General features: G+C 39.4%; 1 pseudogene; it reads right to left on the bottom strand.

Annotated features, from left to right (window-relative positions):
- LOC122802517 overlaps nt 1-22,890 on the bottom strand; it is a 239,926-nt pseudogene that overhangs the window by 115,931 nt on the left and 101,105 nt on the right.

Genomic DNA, 22,890 nt, shown 5'->3' with positions numbered 1-22,890 from the left:
CTACTAGACTCGCTAACATCATTATTCTTCACCTCCTCTACTATAGCCTGGTTCAGAAGCTACTTGTCTGACAGGCAACAATCAGTCCAGTGGAAAGGAACTCTGTCTACACAACTTCCAACCACCATAGGAGTCCCACAGGGCTCTATACTGGGCCCGCTATTGTTCTCTATTTTCACAAATAACCTCAAATGCTCTGCACAACATGCTACACTCATACAATATGCGGATGATTCAACCCTGATCTGCTCTGCCTCATCTCCCACCACCCTACATACACTCACCCAAGATACCTTTATCTCAGTAGAAAAATGGATATTGGATATACAACTAATTCTAAATCTCAAAAAGACAAAACTGCTACTATTTACCCCTAATAGATCAAAAAAAAACCTCTCCTTTAACATAACATCTAAGGATGGCACCATCTCCCCTTCTAACCACACCAAACTTCTGGGCATTGAAATAGACAATAATCTCCATTTTGATGTTCACATCTCACATACCATAAAACTAGTACACAAAAAACTAGGTTCCCTATACAGGCATAAGTCCTTTCTCTCACAAAAAGCAAGTGTCACTCTTGCACAAAGCCACCTCCTCTCAACTCTATTATACACAGCACCAATCTTTACCCAAATCAGACAGTGTGACCTAGACAAACTAGAATCATGCTACAATAAAATAGCCAAGTTTGCTACTAACTCAACCTATAGAACCCATCACTGTGCTGCACTAAGAACTAAAATGGCTTGAGCTACCACAGCTACTTAACTATCACCAGCTGGGCACAACCTACAATATTCTCAAATATTCTGAAAAAAACCCTCATTATCCAACCTACTTACTATCTATAATGCAAACCGGTACCTAAGATCCAGTGAAAAATCTCTCCTCTCCATCACCAAGGCTAACAATAATGCAGGGAAAGCACACTTCTCCCACGCCATTGCCAGAAATTGGAACTCTCTTCCCCTATCCGTGTCCACTGCCCCCTCCACATCCATATTCAAAAACTCCCTCAAATCGCACCTTCTTAGTACCTGGTTATGCCCTTGTATCAAATAACCCTACCCATACTACTATTAACTCCCCAAATTCCTCTCTGATCATATGCTGGAGCTCTGATCCCCTGTAGGCTTGGTCATCTGAAAGGGTACTTTCAACTGTAAAATCTTACTGGATATATTTTCTTTTCTTACCAATGTATGACTGACATTGTCTTTTTACCCATGTTCTATATCTTCTTTTACCTGGAGTGTTTTTATTAATTCTTGTTTTATTAATTCTTGTTGTAGTACTATGCTCAGCATACATTATGTAACCTGTTTTGTGTATTATGCTGGATGTACTGTATTTGTATAAAGTGATGTTGGAGCTTTTCTCCCCGGGCCTCCGTTGAAAATGGATTTGGTCCAGTCGGAAATTCCCGGTTAACAAATGTAAAATATATATATAGATATATATATAAATATATATATATATATATATATATATATATATATATATATATATATATATATATATACACATATATATGTGTGTGTATATGTGTATATGTATATAGATATATACCTTATTGCATACGTTTATCTGTACCTCCATAGATGTGCAGATGTTTTAACCTATTTATATATCAACATATATATGTAGACCTGTATATATCAACATGTCTCTATGTATCTCTCCTTCTCTCTCTCTATATATATCTATATATGAGCATACACCTTTAATTGGGTACATGGCGGGTTGTCCTATTTCAACACATTCCTCCCTTTTGTATTTTAATCTGTCTGCATACACAACTGGGATAGGTACATCCCAGGTAGCTTAGTGTTAGCTTACTCTGAGGATGGAGTACATGGTTGCAGGTTCTACTCCTGGAAGGTGTTATTATTTTACCTCTCAGAGTAGGCACTGGTAGGGAAAGTGTGAATAACGCACATTTATGTGGTTGTGAGCAGGTTTGCCCGTGGTCTGCGCAACGTTAAGCAAAGGTCAAACTTGTGAAGCGCTTCTCCGTTTACCATGTTTCAGTGCCGCTTACCGTCACGCAAACACGTGGAAACCTGCTTACAACCACTTAAAAGTGCTTTAATCTACCTGCATCCAAAAGCCCTTATTCTGGCCCTCAAAATAACCTAACAGCCCTTGCAGGTCTTGAACCAGGGACCATGAACACCGCAGTCACTGACTTTACCAGTAAGGCATCTGAGATATGTACGAATGTTATGGTGTTTAGAATATATATTGTACTACAGACATTCCTCACTACTGAAAACAAATGAGACAGTCAGTTGGTGCACATATGTCTGATACATGTTAATGTTCATATGATTGTGAAATTAGGTGTTGCAATGTGACATGACAGGGTGTACATGAATGAGAAAGGTTCTTGCTTTGTGTCCTTTTTATATTGTCCCCATACTCCATGTATGCCTCTCCAATTCACTTATTGGATATCCGACACAGGCCCTCCTTGATGCATGATTGCATTACCCATCATTCCTCCCCCACCTCAATCTTCAGATACACAACAACCACCCCTTCTATGATGAATTAGGTTAATATTAATTGTAATAATACAAGAGCTGCATGTGTTTTGTCTACACTCCAATTCCTTTGAGGTGCTTCTGTGTCACGTAGTATGTTCATAGATGTTTATATATATGGCTATTGATGTAACTGTATATATATATATATATATATATATATATATATATATATATATATATATATATATATATTTCGTATTAGTTTGTAACAGTAATACATCTGTAGACTGGAATGTGTTGGTTCACAACTACAGTACATTACAATGTACTGTACATATGTACACAAAGTGACTGTCCCATTTGTGATCATTACAGTGAAATGCATATGGTATAAGGTGTAGTCCCAAGACCATGAAACATGTGTACACCTCGGATGGCTTAGTGGTAAGTCCCATGACTATAGGTTCGACACCTGCGATGCTTTACAAATCTTTTTTTTTACTGCAGAATAAGGCTCATTTAAGCAGTTGTAAGCATGTTTACAAGTGTTTGTGTGACATTCTATCAGCAGTTAAATACAGTTAAACAAACTTTGTAATGTATAACCTGTGCTCACAAACACGGCCACATTCGCTAACTACTTCAGATATATACATGTCAGTGACGTAACATCTCACTATGTGCTGACATAACATTACATTCTATGTTGACTGTACTCTCCAGCACACGTGGGTTTATATGGGTGTTTCGGATGTTTATTATACAGATGATTACTACCTATATATGCAAGCTGTGGTTAAGGTATACTTTTGCACATGATAAACATGCCAGCCTTTATCGGAATTGTAACCTCGAATGCACAGATACTATGCAGATACTGTAACCATTACACTGTTGACATTAATGTTGCTTCCGCCTAGTTCCTATTTAGATGATTTCTATATATAAGCTAGGCTAAGCAAAGGGCGGGAGCCCCCAAACTCATTGAGCTTCGCGTACTCTTGAAATAACAACATATAACAAATGTACTGTGAGACAATACATTACATTCCTAACTACATTAGGCATAGCCCCTCACTGACACACTTCAAGGGAAACCTTGTTGAATGAATGGGTAACAGACTATACAACCCTGGGATCATGTGTCCCAGATCCACACAGCCAGGGGGTGGGGGAGCCTGTCCAGTTTGATAGCTGCAAGACCTGTTGAGGGAACTGAATGGTGTTGAACTGCCACATTAACATGCCCTCTTTAGATCACTAAGTGCCCCTATCACCCTCCACAATCCCAGTCTTCAACAGCTTCCACAACTATGCCTGGAATTGCTTCATTGGCTATGCTTGACAGAGGCTGAGTTACTTCATCAATGGTGCAGGGAAGGCCAACACACTGTAGCTATGCTTCTAATTGCCCTTGGGCAGATAGGTAGTAGGCTATCTGTGAACTTCTAATGTGCAGGCCATCACAGCTATAATATGTGAATAAACAGATCTTCAGATCACAATATACAGTGAGAACTCACCATGTAGCCAGAAAACAGTAGAGTACAACAAGAACATACAGAACACTGATACTTAGTCACTCCAAAAGCTTATCTTGGAAGCTAGAAGACTTGTATAAGTTTAAGGCTTTCTATTGCTTACCAGTAGATTACCTACAGGGGAGATGAAAAACAAGCACAGATGAGGAACATGCATGCAATGATACCATACCAGCCTATGTGTCAGCCTTAGGCTTTGGAATATTGGCCAAGGTTATGGGCGCCCCCATGGTGCCTTATTTAGGAGAGTCTCGAAGGTGAATACCAGCTCCGTAAACAGCTCATTAGCAGATTCAATGAGGATTATGCTACTCAACACTAGGGGTTGTGATCACAACATGCATGCACTCAGACCACTCTTCAGGATGGGGCAGCATGATACTTCTGTGATCATCCATGTGCAGCTAACATCAGCCACAGTTACAATGTGGAATGTGGCCTGCTACTTATCACCCTCCATGACCCAGGCCCTCCACTCTGCCTACCTGGAGACAGTGGAGAATATGACAGTCTTAATGCACACCCTGGCATTGGTCGATGTCAACTACCATACCATTAACTGAGAAATGTACTCTGGTACTCACTTCCACGCCCAGCACTTCCTGGAATGTATCACCTTATATGATCTGTATCAGGTGATAACCTCCCTAATGTGGGGTGGAAACTACTAGATGTGGTCATCACCAACATGGGCAACAGGTGCACCATAGTGGAGGTTAACCGGTCACTGGTTAGATCTGACCACAGACTATTCACTGTTTCCACACCCTAGCATCTCCCCCACCCACAGATACCACAGTGTATACCTTTCCTACAGCTAAATTTACACTACTAGTGACAGGGGTGGGGGTTTCATAACCCCCAAGCTAAGGGGAAATACTGCTCAAGATACAGACAGATTTACAAATGCAGTCTATAAGAACCTACACGGATGCATGGATCGTGCCATCACTGGTAAACCAAGACTCACTCCTCCTAGACAAGGACACCAGTCTGGTGGACCTCTGCAATAAACAGGCTATACGACAGAAGTAGGACAGTGTTCCAGACATAGAGCAAATCCCACGAAGGGCAGACATCCGTGACCATTATTAGTATGATACGTAGTCCCTCATGACATCATCCAAGGCTAACATCAGCAGGAGAATATGCAAGGATTCGAAAGATAACCACAAAGCCTTCTTTGGCTATGTCAAGGATCTACCCACACAGATTTGTACTCCGCTAGTGAAATATAGCACAACATATGCTGACCCTACTGATATCGCCAACATCCTTGCGGACACATTCGGTGCATACTTTACCCCCTAAAGAGCCCACAACACTACCCAAAAGGTGCAGTATCCCAACCATCAGAGACACACAGGTGGAAATGGCCCTCTCTAACAGCAGAACACAGCAGCAATGGAGGCAGATGTTGACCCTGACTGCATCTTGCAAACTGTACAAGACAACCTACCCCCCACCTAATTAAGCATTCCTACCTCAGCCTCTCCACAGGCTATATGCCCATACAATGGCACGTGGCAATGGTTATTCCCCTCCATCAAGGTGGAATCACAAGTGACCATGGTAACTACCACCCCATAAGCCTGACTACCCTGGTCTGCAATGGTATGGTTCGCATCCTCATGGCACTCATTAACAATGACATTGGTAACCTCCGAACATGTGACCCATCCCAGGTCAGCTTGGTTGAGTGCAGTTCATGCCTACTGAACCTGTTTGACATCTTACATTCAGTCACCAAGACGTCAGATGATGGGGGAGGTGGTTCACACATACTACCTGGACCTCACCAAGGCTTTTGACACCATGCCCTACTCAGGTATTATTGACAAACGCACCAGCCTGTACATTCACTCATACATCACAGGTTGGGTTGTCAACGGGCTTACACACAGAACCCACATGGTATGACTAGCAGTCTCCAGGTCCAACTCTTGAACAGTCATGACTGGTGTCCCACAGGACTCAGTCCAGGGAGCCTTACTGTTTGGCATATACATCTCAGATGTACAGGCAAACACAGGTGGTCTACGGCAGACCATGTTTGGCAATGACTGCAAACTGGGAGCCATGACTGATAATTCAGCTGACACGGACATCCCTCAAGGGGCCTCACAGAGAATGTCACAGGGTGCCAACGACACGGCCTCCAGCCAAGTGCCACTAACTGCATGGTCATTCCATTGTGGAATTGGCACCCACATATTAACACATGAGTGGCAGCCACTTTAATACAGATGAGGTAATGGGGTATCTGGGGACTAAGGTAGATAGTGATCTCCCCTTTGACAATCATATCTCCACAGTAGTTAGGACATCCTTCTATGTAGGCCATCTGATTACTAAAGGATTCCCATCTAGACATACATAGGTTATAGTGCCCCTTTACTCATCAGTCTCATCATAGGGTATAATAACCCATGTGGGATGTACCTCAGAGGACATGTCCAACAGCTGGGGGGTCCACAAATGTACCTCATCAAGGGGAATACTGGCCTTCAATATATGGCCTATGCAGCCAGACTGCATAAACTCCTGCTTTACTCAGTGACATCTCGTTTACCCAGAGATGATCTCCACTGGCCAACACAGCCATGTCGAAATCAGGCTTAATGGATATGCTCCACCTATGGGAATCCATATCACAGTGAGCAACACACTGAAGTGAGCTGACCATGCCACAACAATAACTGGAAGATGCTGGAGGGACAGCTTCCTGTCACAGACACTCCCCATACTTTGGAACAACATCCCTAACTACATTATACAAAGCCCCTCACTAACACTCTGCAAGAGAAACCTTGAAGGGTGGATGGGGAACAGTAGATGCACCGCAGGGATCCTGCCATTGGCTTTGCTCCACAGAGGGACAGTTAATGAATCAATGGGGTAGCAAAAGCTGACACATTTTGGCTGGCCTTATGAATGGCCTCTAGCAGTTGGCCAAGTATCTACCTATGAATCTATACATACAGTATCTGCATATGCTGATAACTTAATTTACTGTTCAGGTGTTGACTTACCTTGTGCCAATGGCTGTTGTATTTTGTACATTTTTTATAACAATGGCTATACATTTAGCCATTGGCATATATTAACAATATAATACATGTGTTTGGTTGGCTGTCATAGCTCCGATTTTATGTTTGCAAAAATGTAAACTGTTTTCTATGGTTTACATTTCTGCATGCTTACACTACACCTGCACCACTTCCTGAATCACTAAATACCTTCATTTTCATGCTACACTGCTGCACATGGGGTAATTAGCATACAAGGCTCAGGAGTTGTGTGGGTGTAGCGTACACAGGTAGTGCACATGGAAACAGCTCATACCTGAATCGCTCGGTGGACATCTTTGGTGTTAGAATGCTGATGCAATGCCTGCACCTGGTGCAAGCTTCATGAATCCCGAGGACAGTGTTTATCTGCAGTTAAAGTCTTATTTATATATATATAATGGGGTTTAAATTCACAATGATGTAATTTAAATCACAGAAAGTTTGGTAATACTTTCATCATTTAAACAATTTTCCTCAGTAAATGTATTGTATTATGTGTAAGCATGGTAATTTTTTAATTATCTCCTTCATTCTAAGTCTGTTTGAATCCTAAGTTTATTACTATCAAAGTGATTAAGTCTAGACCATGTTTCTAAAGAAACATGATGTGGACACTCACAGTTGCTGACAACAGACCAAGCAATAATATGTGTTTTTCAATAGTAGCTAAAACATTAAAAAATAATAATACTTATGTTTAAATGTACAGGTTTATTTGTTTACTTAGTAATAGGGTAATAGTAAAATGGGGTTCAGCACTTTTTGGGTTTTGATCAATATAAAACTTGGGTTTCAAACCCATTTCAGAGCTATTAATTCTCTGTACTTCGAGGCAGTATAAAATAAAATGTCAGCACTCTTCTGTGACATTGTACTTAAATACAGATTAGTTATAACAGGTGTGATATGCCCCTAATTGTCTGACTAATATAAATATTTGTCGAGCAAGTAAAATGCATTCTTTTGTTGTAGTGTGAAAAAGGTAATTGATAAAAGACACTCTCTCTACCTCACTCATTCTCGCTCTCTTTATCGCCCTCTCTCTTCACCTCCCTCTCTCTTCACTTCTGTCCCTCTCTCTATAATACCTCAGCCATGAATTAAAATGTTACTGTCTCACGTTGTTGTTCCGCATGTTCAAATTTCATTACACAATTGTTTCCCTCAGAGTTTGCCTGGGCTCCATTTCTGTCCTGTTGTGGGATATTTCACAATGTTCATAAAAATTACAATTGCTAAAACCTTCATGTACATCATTTAAGTAATGTTTTGCTAGCATTAGCTACAGAAATATCAATAGCAGCTATTTGCTTTGCATGTGTCCATTAAAATCTAATCTAAATCTAAAAGAATCACAGGCCTAAAGCAGATGCCCCACGCTGACCGCCTTAATAAACTCCAGCTATACTCTGTCGCATATCGTCTACTCAGAGGCGATCTTTGCTTAACATACAAGGCCATGTCAAACCCAGAGCTGTTGGACATGCTACACTTAAAGAAATCCCAATCCTCAGAGCCACACGCTCCAGGGATCTAAACCTTGTCATCACAATGAACAAAACATGCTGGAGGGATAGGTTCCTGACCCAGAGACTCCCCAGACTCTGGAATAGATTGCCCATACATGTCAAGCAGAGTGCCTCTTTGGTCCTCTTCAAAAGGAACCTTGGCGATTGGATGGGAGAAAGGAAATTCACCCCGGGGATCAAGTCAGTCACCCTGCTAGACAGGGGTCCAGGGAAGTAAATAGTGCGGGAAGAAATAGCCAGGGAATTGTTATGGCTAGGCTTGTATAGGCCCTAGGGCTGATAGCCTAGTACCAACCTATGAACCTATGAACCTATGAGTTCAGACAAGGGCAATTAGTTCCAGCTGCATAAATAGCAGTGGAACACAAAAACACATCAGGAGGAAACTGCATGTTCAAGCTTAATTATGAATGCTTAAAAACTCTTAGTAGTACAACAAAAACAACGTAAATTTTCAATCAAGTAAGGTAATTAAGTAGTTGAAAAAAATCAGTTTTATAGGCATATTAGTAAAATGTATATTTTATTATAGCTCATAGATTCAAACTACTTATTTGAGAGAAAAGTAAAGAAATGTGGAGTTGACTTTCACTTTATCATAATGGCATCTTTCGTGGAGCAAATGCATACAGTTTTGACTGAGAAAAAATGCAAAGATATTTGCAATCCATTGAGTAAATACCTATGATGTTAAACAAGTACTTCTCAAGATACCAGCCATGATTTTAATGCATTCAGTTAAAAAATGCAGATACAATATTTATTTTATTTAACATTTGTTAACCGGGAAAGTCCAACTGGGAACAAAGCCAACTTTCAGCAGAGGCCCAGGGAGAAACACTCCAGATGCATATCTTTATAACATGGGAGAAAACTCACACAAATGCAAGGAGGACATGCAGACTGCACACAGAAGGCACCCCAACCAAGAATCAGACTGGAGAATCTCTTGCCATGAGGCGACAATACTACCACTGTGCTGTCCAGTATATAAAATATAAGTGATTTTGATAAGATTTGATATGATAAAATATCAAGCATTTCAACCCTGTCAAACATTACATTTCTTTTTAATAAACATCCCTTTTCCTTTTGCTGTCACTTAATTTTCATGTTGCTGTAAGTTAAAGTGTACTGCATGTAGTGATCATTCTAACATGTTTGAAAGTCAGACTTTATTACATATCCCTACAGCAGTAATTACTATATTATCTCAATTCTAACTGGCAGCCATACAAACAGTATTAAGCAGTCAATTACATGTTTTGTTCAACGTTAGTATTAATTTCACCCAAGCTGTACTGTTTTACTTTAAAATGGCTTGTCCTGGAAGTTTTAAATCATGTCATTCCTAATGTATCAGTGTCAGTCCACATAAAGGCAGCATCGTATTGTCATAAATATTAAAATGCCATTTATTTATGGTAATCTGCTAGAATCTATTCTCAAACTTCAAAATCAGCATATTTTGTTTTACTTCACTGTAATGTACTGCTGCACAAGTGTGGGCTGCAATATAAAGAGAATGACCTCTACATTCAAAATATCAGATAGAAATCCTTAATTACTGCACATAAATTTACTGATCAAACATCTTAGATTAAAGAATTACACAATATGACAGATGTATAATGATTTAATCACAGAAGAAATGTGCAGATGCACTTGGCCCATGGCTAAAATGAGTCTTTTGACCATCTCATCCATTCTGTTGAGGAAAAAACTAAATCAGTAACATTTTATACTGCACAACATCATGCTGAGAGGTTCTTCAATAACCACTGTGTGGTTATATACAATGGTTACATAACCACTGTGTGGTTATCTACAGTGGTTACATTACCACTATGTGGTTATATACAGTGGTTACATAACCACTGTGTGGTTATATACAGTGGTTACATAACCACTGCATGGTTATATACAGTGGTTACATAACCACTGCATGGTTATATACAGTGGTTACATAACCACTATGTGGTTATATACAGTGGTTACATTACCACTTTGTGGTTATATACAGTGGTTACATAACCAATGTGTGGTTATCTACCGTGGTTACATAACCAATGTGTGGTTATCTACCGTGGTTACATTACCACTGTGTGGTTATATACAGTGGTTATATAACCACTGTGTGGTTATATACAGTGGTTACATGACCACTGTGTGGTTATCTACAGTGGTTACATTACCACTATGTGGTTATATACAGTGGTTACATTACCAATATGTGGTTATATACAGTGGTTACATAACCAATGTGTGGTCATCTGCCGTGGTTACATTACCACTGTGTGGTTATATACAGTGGTTATATAACCACTGTGTGGTTATATACAGTGGTTACATTACCACTGTGTGATTATATACAGTGGTTACATAACCACTGTGTGGTTATATACAGTGGTTACATAACCACTATGTGGTTATACACAGTGGTTACATTACCACTGCGTGGTAGTATACAGTGGTTACATTACCACTGCATGGTTATATACATTGGTTATGTAAACACTGCATGGTTATATATAGTGGTTACATTACCAATATAAGGTTATATACAGTGGTTACATTACCACTATATGGTTAAACAAAGTGAGTACATAACCACTTCCTGGTTATATACAGTTGTGGTTATATATAGTGGTTACATTACCACTGCATGGTTATATACAGTGGTTACATTACCACTATAAAGTTATATACAGTGGTTATATTACCATTATATGGTTATACACAGTGGTTACATAACCACTGCCTGGTTATATACAGTTGTGGTTATATACAGTGGTTACATAACCACTGTGTGGTTATATACAGTGGGTACATTACCACTGCATGGTTATATACAGTAGTTACATAACCACTGGGTGGTTACATACAGTGGCTACATTACCACTGTATGGTTATACACAGTGGTTACATAACATACAGTGGGTACATTACCACTGCGTGGTTATGTACAGTGGTTACATAATCACTGGGTGGTTACATACAGTGGCTACATTTCCACTGTATGGTTATACATAGTGGTTACATAACCACTGCATGGTTATATACAGTGGTTACATAACCACTGTGTAGTTATATACATTGGTTATATTACCATTGTGTGGACTATGTTGTTATTTCCTGTCTTCAGTACTTTGCCTCTTATTTACTTGCTTATTGTGGTGCTTTGTTATTTTCCCCTTGTCTATCTATCCATCTACCCATCCATTAATTTACCCACTACCCCTTTTTCCCCATTTTTTCAAATGAGATCAGGGTGTTACTTCAACACTGACAAGCATCTAGGAACAGTGTTATACAGAGCCACACCCATCCACATTTCCAATTCTCTCTATATGATGTATCCTGATATAGCTATTACTCAGGCATGGTTTTCTGTATACTATGTTTTTGCACTGTCATGATATCCAGATATCTTTGTTCCACCTAAGCCCTAAGGCTTAGTAGCTTTTTTGGATGGACTGTGGGTTTTGTTAGTTCTGGTGCTTCATTTTTCATTTATCCTGCTCCCTTCTGCCTCATCCAGTCCCATAACGGCAGGCCTCTCTGCCCATTTACTAGTGATCTGCTTATATTGTTCTCCTTAGTCTTGTGAACATCACCAGTCAGTGACATGAGTCCAGTTATCAGTCTAGATGCTGATGCACTGATTGGGATACAGGGGACTAAACAGCCAGAAGCCAGGTCTCCTGTCTCAGGGGGGGTGCTATTACTCTAATAAATGAAAAAGTAAAAATAAATGTAATTTTAAGTTAATAGAATTTGACCAGAAGGTTTCCACAGCTTTACATGAGAATGTATATCCATTTAACCAAGAATAAGTAAATGGAACAAACATTGTTTCTATTAGACCTGATCACCGAGAACCAATTGTTATGCTGTCAAGTAGAAATAGCTGGAGATGAACGAGAATGACAGCATCTCAAAGCATGTGTGAAGACTAGAGAACCGATATCCAAGTAAGCTATGGAAACTAGGCACAAAACGAGATCAGTTGGTGGAGGAATGCAGAAGTCCAGGAAGTTATCAAAAGAAAGCTGGAGTGCAGGAAACTGGGAGATAATAAGATTAAAAAAAAGCCAAGGCTTAATAGGAATGCTGGCTGACATCAGAGGAACTCTACCAGCTTCTGGAAAGTGACTCAGCAGATGGCATAAAGAAACTCTTTCAGGTTGCAAGGCAGCTTCTGAATGAAGAAAATCCCACAGAAGTGGTACTGTCCTATACACAGCCCATAATGAAATAATAAGAAGATCCAACCCTAGAATAAGCAGTAAGGAAAATTAAGTCAGAGAAAGCAGCTGGCTCAGATGAGGCCACAGCAGATTTGATCAAATTGTTCGGTGAGTTAGAGGAGAAATTACTCCTGAGGCTAATTGCACATAGCAATATGGGGAGAAAGTTGTATTACAAGTGGCTGGAGAATAAGTATCCCTAATGCTAGTGTACAGAGGGGACATTCACAACTGTAGGTAGTACCAAACTTCTGTCACACAGCATGAAGTTCTAGAAAGGGCAACTAATAAATGAATACACAGAGTAGGAGAAAATAAGATGTGAGATGAGCACTTTAGATTCAGATCAAGATACAGCATAACTAACCTGGTGTTTGCAGTATGACAGATAATGGAGAAGAAGTTAGACATAAGGAAAGAGTCCAAATAGGCACTCCTGGACTTGGAGAAAGCATATGGCATGAGTCCTAAAAAAGCTAATTTGGCGAGTCCTGTGATCTTCTGAAGTCTCAGAAACATTAATAGAAATATTGCAGGCTATGCAGAAAGACCCAATAACACCAGAACAGTTTTCAGACTTACAGAGGGGTTTTCAGTGGGAGTGGGTATGCATCAGGCTTCAGTTCTGAGCCTTCTACAATTTATACTTGTGAAGGACTACATTAGCAAATAGGTCAGAAGGGACAGATGAACAAAACTACTGTATGCAGATGATGTGGCATTACAAGCAGATTCTGAAAAGGAATTTCAACAAATGAGAGTGGAATGGAATGCAAAACTGAAGGCACACGGGATGAAACAGAGTACAAACAAGATAGTTATGGCAGCAAATGGGAGAAATTATTACAAGCTGAAAATTGATATAGAAGCAAAAACAGTGGAAGACGTTAACAGGTTCAAGTGTCTGGCACAAGGGGTTGTGAAGATAAGAAGTGTGAATGGGGGGAATCACAGCTACAATCAGAGGTGCTGCAGTGAACTGCTACAGGTCAGGGTAGTATGTGACAGAAGAATGCTAAAAAAGCTGAAAAGAAAGATGTGCAAAACAGTGGTGTGACCTGTACTTCTGAATGTACAGAAACCTGAGCAGTGAAGGTGGAGCTTTGAGGAAGCTAGAGGTAATGGAGTTAAGGTACCTAAGATGGGCAGTAGGATGTACACTGTTAAACAGATGAAGAAATGGTGACATCGAAATAGAATCCAAAGTAGCTCCAATTGCAGAGAAGGTCAAAGAGAAGAGATTACAGTGGTTCAGGCACATGTGCAAGATAGCAGGAAACAACCTTGTGAAGCAGATTTGGGAGAGGCAGAAAAGGGTTAGAGAAAATGAAGACCTTTATCAAAAGAGATTGATGGATCGTGTGAGAGAAGACTTGTATCAGTCACGCATAACTGTTGAAGAAGGTAGGAGAATGACACCAAATCATGAGAGGACAGTTGCACACTGATCCCGTGTAGAAAATGGGAAGAAGGCAACTGATGAGGATTATGAGTGCATAGCTTTCGGTAGGTCCAATTCAAGCTTTACAGCCAAATCTTTCTCTCTCCTTATATGTAGGTACTGCAGTTGCCTTTACAATAGATACAAACTGCACCTTCTTTTTGCGCACTGGAAGTAATCTGGAGCATTCGGTCTCCCACCTTATATATTAGTACGCATTCAGCTCTGGATACAAGCCATTGTAATACAGCCCCAAGTAACCTGTGATGCAGTAAGAGCTGTCCAGTTCATGACCAATTCCAACATGCAACAAGCCTGGTGGTTATACCAGACCCAGGGCTTTTTCACCAAGAAATGTGTTGTGAAAAGTCATTTTTCCTTAAATTCATGTGGTGGTGATAGGATAGTGCCTTTTTATATCTTACAACTTAATAATTAGAATTCAGCATCTCTGGATGCATTCTAAGTGGGGTAATATTGACACCCATACGTGCACACACACACACACACACACACACACACACACACACACACACACACACACACACACACACACACACACACGTGCACACACACACACACACACACACACACACACACACACACACACACACACACACACACACACACACACACTCACACACACACACACATGCACACACATGCACACATGTTCTCTTACATTGAAGTGGTTAACAATAAGATTAAATTCAAATATGATCCTAGACAGAGATACATTCCATTGAAATGAAGCCTTCATAAACTCAAGTGATACTGTAAGTGCAGAATGCCAAAATAAACAAATAAACCTATGACTATATTGGTTTTAAAATGCAGTGAGTCTTGTAATCATTACATATGTTCTTGTAAATCATATTCACTAGCCATGAAGTCAGAATGTTGAAACTCAGAATACCGTGGGCCTGATTCCAAAACACTTGCTCTCAGTGTAAGTCACCACTTGTACTGAGAGCAGGTTGAGAGGAGTTCTTTTGGAATATGGCCCCTGGCAAAGCCAGTTTACAGCTAGGTGCCACATAGAAGTAAGTCTCTTACACTGAGAGCAAGTCGTTCACAATCAGAGCAGACTTACACTAAGAAAAACACTTTTGAATCTGGCCACAAACTGACTGATACACAAGACCTGTAACATTTTCTTGGCTTATAGCACAGTTAAAATCCTTTTATGAATTTATATAATTAGTGCCATGTTTTTGAAGTCTGCCATCTGTGATCATCTCTCATGCACCTAATCTGGACAGTTAGTGAAAGAAGTTATAACTATTTGAAAAGTGATATTCATTTACACTGAAGATGCTGCAATATTTGTAAGGCAACAATTTCAGTAAAATGATATATACCTCACTTTTAAAAATCAGTCTTAAATGTTCCCAGTCAAATAACCTGCATGTCATTAGTGTAAGAACTGTAATAAAATTGTCATCAGCACTAAGAACAGTATTCTCCTAACTGACGGAAAGATGGATTGAGTGACTTACCATTGTAAGGGAGCTTATCCTGCTTTGCTGTGGCCCATGATGCTCCAGTGGTGTCTACCTCCGTAATATTCCCATAGCAACCACTACCAGAGACAGACACTAGAAGACAGTAAAAATAAATCATCTTTGTAGGGCAAGCATATTCTCCATCACAAATATAATTTGCAGCATACAGATATATGAATGTACTTGTGAAACATGGTCAGCAAATACACTTCTCAGCAAAATCCAATATCGCCAAGTCAAATGAACAGGCAGCTCATGAATAAAATCTTAGTTGGTGAAAATGAAACCTTAGCCATGGCACCTATATTGCATTTATCATTTCAGTACTTAATACCATCCACTACAGTCCCATTATTTGGTTGATGCTGTCTCTATTTTAATTATTACTAATCCAGGTCATCCTGAAACAGTAGGACTGGGGTATCTGACCGGGGGATCTATCATGAGTCGGTCATTACAAAACTGCCCCAGGACAGGAATGAGTCGGGATTCACACTGTCCATTCAGATCTGTGCAAGGTAAGTTTCATTTCAATAAAATATCATAGTCTACTACAAATCAGTGTCCCCTGTATTGAATTGTGGGATTTGCCCCATTTAACCCAGGGCTTTACTTTAGCAACTTTTTGTTGTCCAATTTCACGGAGATGGGTCATCACTGTAGTGCATTCTGATTAAAAGTACCATATTGAATGAACTGATATAATTGACTGTTCCTTATGCAGGCGCCTTTCTAATGTTTTTTTTTCAACTGGTGCCTCTGGAAGCAAGTGGCATGCAGGTGGGTTGTTTGCCAGAAAAGGTAATGATACTGATGACCATGTGACTGCTGCAGAAATGAGGGCTAAACCATGATTCAGCACATTACAAACCTTCCTTATGTGCATGAGTGGGACAGTGAAGGCGTTGTATGGGGTCAAATAATGACTCACCTTTTTGGTTGCTGTATATAAGAAGTCACAGTACCGGTTGTCACCTTTCTGAGAATGAATGGAAAACTATGGGTAAATGGCACTCTGTTTGGCCAGTCAGTCTGATGTGGCAGCTGGAGGAAAAAATAATTTATTAAAATTATACACATGGCTTCCACAAAAAGATATTTTGTAAAGAAAAAAATATTGAACACAAAATTGTTGGGTGAGGAGGCCACAACTGCTATTTTCCTGCCACTAACATTAAACTGGTTCACATTTATTTTGGTAGGTTGTAAACACTTTTTAACTTGCCTCTACATAGATGGATTGTCACACTAAAGGTATATTCTCACTTACTTTTTTCGCACCTCTCTATCTCCTTCACTACCAGTAGAGGCAGTATACAAAGGATAAATAACATCTTACCAAATGGAAGACAGGATTTTCTGATACATTTCATCTTCTTCCATTGACCTTTTCCTAGATACAATGCTTAAAACTCAAGCCTAGAAAAATAACATTCCTGCTTGTACAGTGGTTTCTAATATTTATTAATAGCACCTAAGTAGTTCAGCACAAAGATTATACTGAGGTAAAATTTGAGACTTATTGTTACATTATATTACTCGAAAAGTCTACTCATAGGGAATATTTCATTTTAGAAAATGCATCAGCACTTTCTAATCCATTTCAGAAGCATAGATATTTTAGCCTTGGCTATGCACCAAATGACTCTGGCTCAGCTAAGTTCCCTGGGCACCGGTGGACCACATTGTGGTAGGATGGCAATGAGCAACCCAGTGCCATCATCTTGCCCATACTGGAGGAATGATTAGCACTGGTCCTGCTGAAGAAATGTCTTTTGTGGGACAGCTTGAGATGTGTATTCCATGCAAGGAAAATGAAACATGGGGATGTAAGTCCATCAAAGGAGTACATGTCACTCTAGCCAAGAACAACATATGTGCAAAACAGTGGTCCTACCCTGGGCTTGGTGTAGTAGGTATTTCATAACATCTGCTGGGTGATAAGTGGATGATGTTAGGACCATAAAGAAATCTGTTAATGCCTGTTGGATGCTGATCTTCATACCCTACTGGCATCACTGGATGCTGGAAGATGGAAGGGCCAGGTGTGCCAACAGGGGGACAAGATTTCATGGATCGGGTGGGGAAGTAGCCTCATCAAAAAATCACATCAGTGCTTTGTGCTGTTCTGTTTCTTCAACAAGACAACCTATTCTGTATTTACAGGTCAAGCTTTTTAACTAGTAATTAAAACATACTGGCAAATTATTTAAAAATATTATAATGTACAATTTAAGTTCTCTTAACTTCCATTCTGGTATATAATTCAAAATAAATTTTAAAGACATTTCTTAAGAATCATAGGTTCCCTTTCATATGTACTGTTTCTTTACACCTAACTCCAGATACTCTACTAACCTTACTACATTTGCCCCATTAACTTCATACTCATTGCCCCTAGTATGCATACTTAGCTTAGGTTACAGTGTTATTTTGGACAAAGCAACATATATGCATACATATTGATGACATTCAGAGACAGCATTTTCTGAAAAAAAAAACACAATTCTACTACTGCTGCTGCTACTACTACTAATGCTAGCCAATACAATTTCTTTTCAGAGGTGTTGCAGGTTAAAAATGGTTAATTTAGGGCCCACTTGATCATACTTAGTACGTCTAATCTACTACAAATGAGCTTACTACGTCTCAGTAGGCTGCTGCAAACTAAAGAAAGCTGCACAGTTGTTGTAAAACATGTTCTCTGCAGGAGGCTATGGTATTATTTCCCTTTTCTGCAAGTCAGAGGTAGTACATATATATAGAGGTCAGGGGCTTTGGAGACAGAGCCCCTACATTAGGCATTGCAAATGATGCATGACAGCTATTGGGGTAGCAGGAAAAAGTGGGTGGTAAATTGGGCTTCAGTAAGCATTTGTTCAGTAACTCAAAGCAAACTAATTAATTAGTATAATACAGGATGATAATCAGAGACATTAATAATACCATTCTGGAGGTAGACGAGATCCAAAACTATTTAAAATTTCTGCTGTGCAGAATAACAGCCAACAAAACTTTGGGGTCTCAAGAAGTTCTACCAGAGTCTGACCAAAGAGCTGGAAAATTCTCTAAAAAGGGTAACCAAACCCTGTAAATGACCAAAAATTGCAGTTCCGTGCCCTGTTGACATGCAGGTGTCTGAGGAAATTTATCTAGACTATCCTTTTTAAATTATGGGGAATAAATAAAATAAACATGCATCGATGTCTTGATTCTTTGATTGCAATCTGGAGAAGAAAGCTGACCATGAGTACAGCTATGTATTGTAGCTGAGAATAACAGACAAATGAAGACCTAACAAAGTGTCAAATATTCATGTTTGTTGAAACATAAGGGTTCTAAACTACAGGGAATAAATTTGAAGGAATATTACGATTAAATAAAGTGATACCAGTTTAAGAGTGAGTCTGCAAATCTAAATTACCTTTGCATGTAGTTATAATTTACCCAGAGGTCTTACAACCTGCATGTTTTCTCTGAGCTACAGAGACAGTGTGTCCCCCTAATCAGTCAATTTATTGTTACAGAAAGATTCACTGAAAATGATTCAGCAAATCGCAGGTCATCTGTCTTTCCTTTAGTAAAGTTTAGTGATCCTAAATTTCTATGCATTTATCAAATACATATATTCACTGGGATTAATATAAAGACTCAACAATGTCTGCCAAGGTGATTTATGTTTTGTTCTATAGCACTGCTTCTGAGGCAGGAGTGTGCAAAGGGAAACACTGTATGCCTGAATTTTTGTGAAAAATAGAAGCAGTGGTGTGGATCTACACAACAAGAAGAGCATACCAAATGTAATAGTACACAAATGGAGGAGCACGCATGCACACACACATCCTGCGCCATCATGTATGTGATCATTCTAAAATTAAATATGATGATCTGACCCTGCCAGCAAAACTGCATCCTAGGGGATGTCATAAGTGATTCCTCTCCTTTAGGCCTGAATAGAGATCTGTGATACTCTTTTGTTTAGGGAGATGCTTGATGAACCTTGAAGTCCAAGTAGAGTTATGCACAGTATATTTATAGGACACAGAGCACATGCAATTAAAGCCATTATGGAAACAAGAGACCTGATGACTGGTAGGCACAGGGGACAAAAGACTCAGAAAACTGAAACACTATACAAGGACTTACTTTGTGCAAAGTCTAAATATCAAATGCAGAATTGGAGAACTAGTTTATCTGATGGTCTTTTTAATTTAATGCTCACACTTAGATGTTCAGGCAACAGCCTGTCAGTCACAGACACCCACCTCTGGGCTACACCTGACATCTACACCATCAAGCTAATATTATTTCTTTGTTACTTTAGATGATCATTGACAAGTTGTTCTTTATAACTTAAGAGACCACTATGTAGTTACCTTTTAAAACTTTCACGGAGTTATAATAGAATGTATTGATACAAAAGACACATAAGACAAGGTTTCTGCTCTTAGGGATTTCAGTGCAGTTCAGTGGCATATTGACTACACCACATTCCCCCACTGACAGGTACAGGAAGCGTTGTCCATGTCATATTTGCATTTCTGCTTTTCTGTAACAAACACCTTGCCTTCCCTGAATAAATATTTATGATTTTGAATTCCGATGTAAATAGACCTAGTAAAGATATGTTTTGAAGATTTGCTGCATTTCCCAGTCTAAGCAGAAGTCATATATCCACCTGTAATGGGAAATAAGTAAAATCAAGCCATATTTCCAGTCTGGCATATTTTAACAACAAGGTAGGCCTACTTCTACAGTCTATCAAAACATGGTTTAGCTCTGAAACAATTTCACATTTTCTATTAACATTTTTCAACACATTTGGATATTCATTCATAACCTGGATTTAAGCTGTGCTTTTAGGTGCAGAATAAATGGTATAGTTGCATGCTGAACTTTTGAGTGTCAGGACATAATCCCCAATCATGGTGTACAAGGGGCAGGAAATTGAACCAACATAGTTCAACCAAGTTTAATCAAGTTGCATGATGCACTCGACCTTTTACAGCGATGTACTGACAACTGTGAATTGTGTTAGCACTTCAGTGATAAACAGGGAATTAGCTCATTTCCTCACTGTAGTGCGATCTCGGAGTTGGTATATTTAATGTGCTAGGGAAGGTGCAGGGGTGCCTTGCCCCCCTGCAAAATAGTAGAATTAACGTACCGTTGACTGTAGAGTTTAATGGTATGTTAATGTGCATAGCAGGAGGTGAGTGATGTCACCTCCTGCTATGTCGAATACATTGAACCACTGTTGTGGATGTATTCATTTCACTTTGGTTTCCTATTTGAAATTTCATATTCAGCATTTGAGATTGACATTTTACATGGTCGAATGAAGCCGATTCAGACTTTCAATAGTAAAAAAAAAAATGATATATATATATATATATATATATATATATATATATATATATATGATTGCCCCTACACATGTACATCTCAAAAATTCCAGCTTTACTCTGTGGCATATCATTCAGAGGTGATCTCTACCTAACATCAAAGCTATGTCAGTTATCATTTAGCTGTTGGACATGCTCCATGTAAAGATAATGTTCAATCCCTCTGAACTACATGCTCTAGGGACCCAAACCTTGTCACCTCGAAGACAGTCACTTTCTTTTTATTTAATGAAATATGCCATGCCCACAATAATGTATTTCAACTTGTTGCTTTCAGACACATACACTGCCCCTCCCAGACAGGCCATATCAGCAATTATTTAACAGTGATGCAACTTCTCTTTTCTTTCATACATAGCTAACCTCTCCATCTTACCTACTAAAGACTGCAGCATTAGAATATGTCCCAAAATGATAAAGTAAATCTGCTTTAACTGTGAAGAGTGAAGTAGTTACATAAATTGCCAACAGTATCAATTCAATTAACAATTCCCAGTCTTTCACCATCCTACTCACAACACAGGCCTTCATCACATCTTCCAAACCTGCCAATCGAGCCACCACACTAAAGGTGGAAAGGTGAACCTTGACTGATCTGACCACCTTGCCTTGACACCACCTATGCACAGTATATAGTATCACTAAAACCACTGACTACCTTCTCTCCTTTAATGACAGCTGACCAACAAATGAAGAGAATAAAGCTAACGCTGAATTGTAAGTTTTCCTTGTGAAGCCTGTCCAAGTCTGCTGTATTAACCACCTGGCTACAGCTTTCCATTGCTCCATACCTCCTGTGTCAGCTAAACTGGTTCCATTTTTGTTTCTGGTGCCAAAGACTGAAACCTGCAAAACTGAAACTGGGACAGGCTGTCCTCATGTGATTTTCCAAACACAGTATATGCTCAACTGAAACATTAAAATAGATTAACAGACTCTGCAACTCTAACTTCCTCAAAACCAACAAAACTAAAGGTGGCCTAGTTGACTTCCTAACCAAAACGTGTAACACTGCCTCATCAGATAAAAACAACACCTTCCTACTCCTCATTCTTTTATGCTTTCCAAGCAGCTAGAAATTGCTCAAATGGTAGCATTAGTTCTAAATATGCAATGTCCTTCCTCCATTAATACAGCCAAGCTATTAGCCATCTGCTGCAACCCACTCAACACCAAGATAGATCATCATGCTATATTGCCCTGGCAGCATCCATAAACAAACACAGCTCAGTACATCATCCATTCTTCCTGTGTCATAAAGAAACTCCATTAAAGCTGGCAAGAAAGACTGACCATAATTTCAAATCCTCCTTGGACCACTCTTTGATGACCCTCACTTGCCCAATGATGTTTGCTTCTCTTCCCTTTCAAGAGAGATATGTCAACCAACTTTGCAAAAAGTTCTACCTGAGCCAACCATGTCACCATAGGAAGCAAAATTCAATAAACCAAGCAAGTCTATCACTTCCCTAATCATATCTTATCTCTCTCCTACAAACTCAACAAATCTAGGCTTTAACTTCATCAACTTATCACAGAGGCAAACAAAACAGCACCAGAATGGCATCCAATGTTAAACCACAGAAATTTCAACACCTTACTTGGCCCCCCAGTGTATTCTAGACCAACAGAAGACCCAGTTCCATATGCACA

Source organism: Protopterus annectens, chromosome 5.part0, assembly GCF_019279795.1.
Source record: "Protopterus annectens isolate FY-2018-M chromosome 5.part0, PAN1.0, whole genome shotgun sequence".
Classification (NCBI taxonomy): domain Eukaryota; kingdom Metazoa; phylum Chordata; order Ceratodontiformes; family Protopteridae; genus Protopterus; species Protopterus annectens.
Note: the sequence above shows the minus strand (reverse complement) of the source record. Positions and strands in the feature narration are given on the sequence as shown.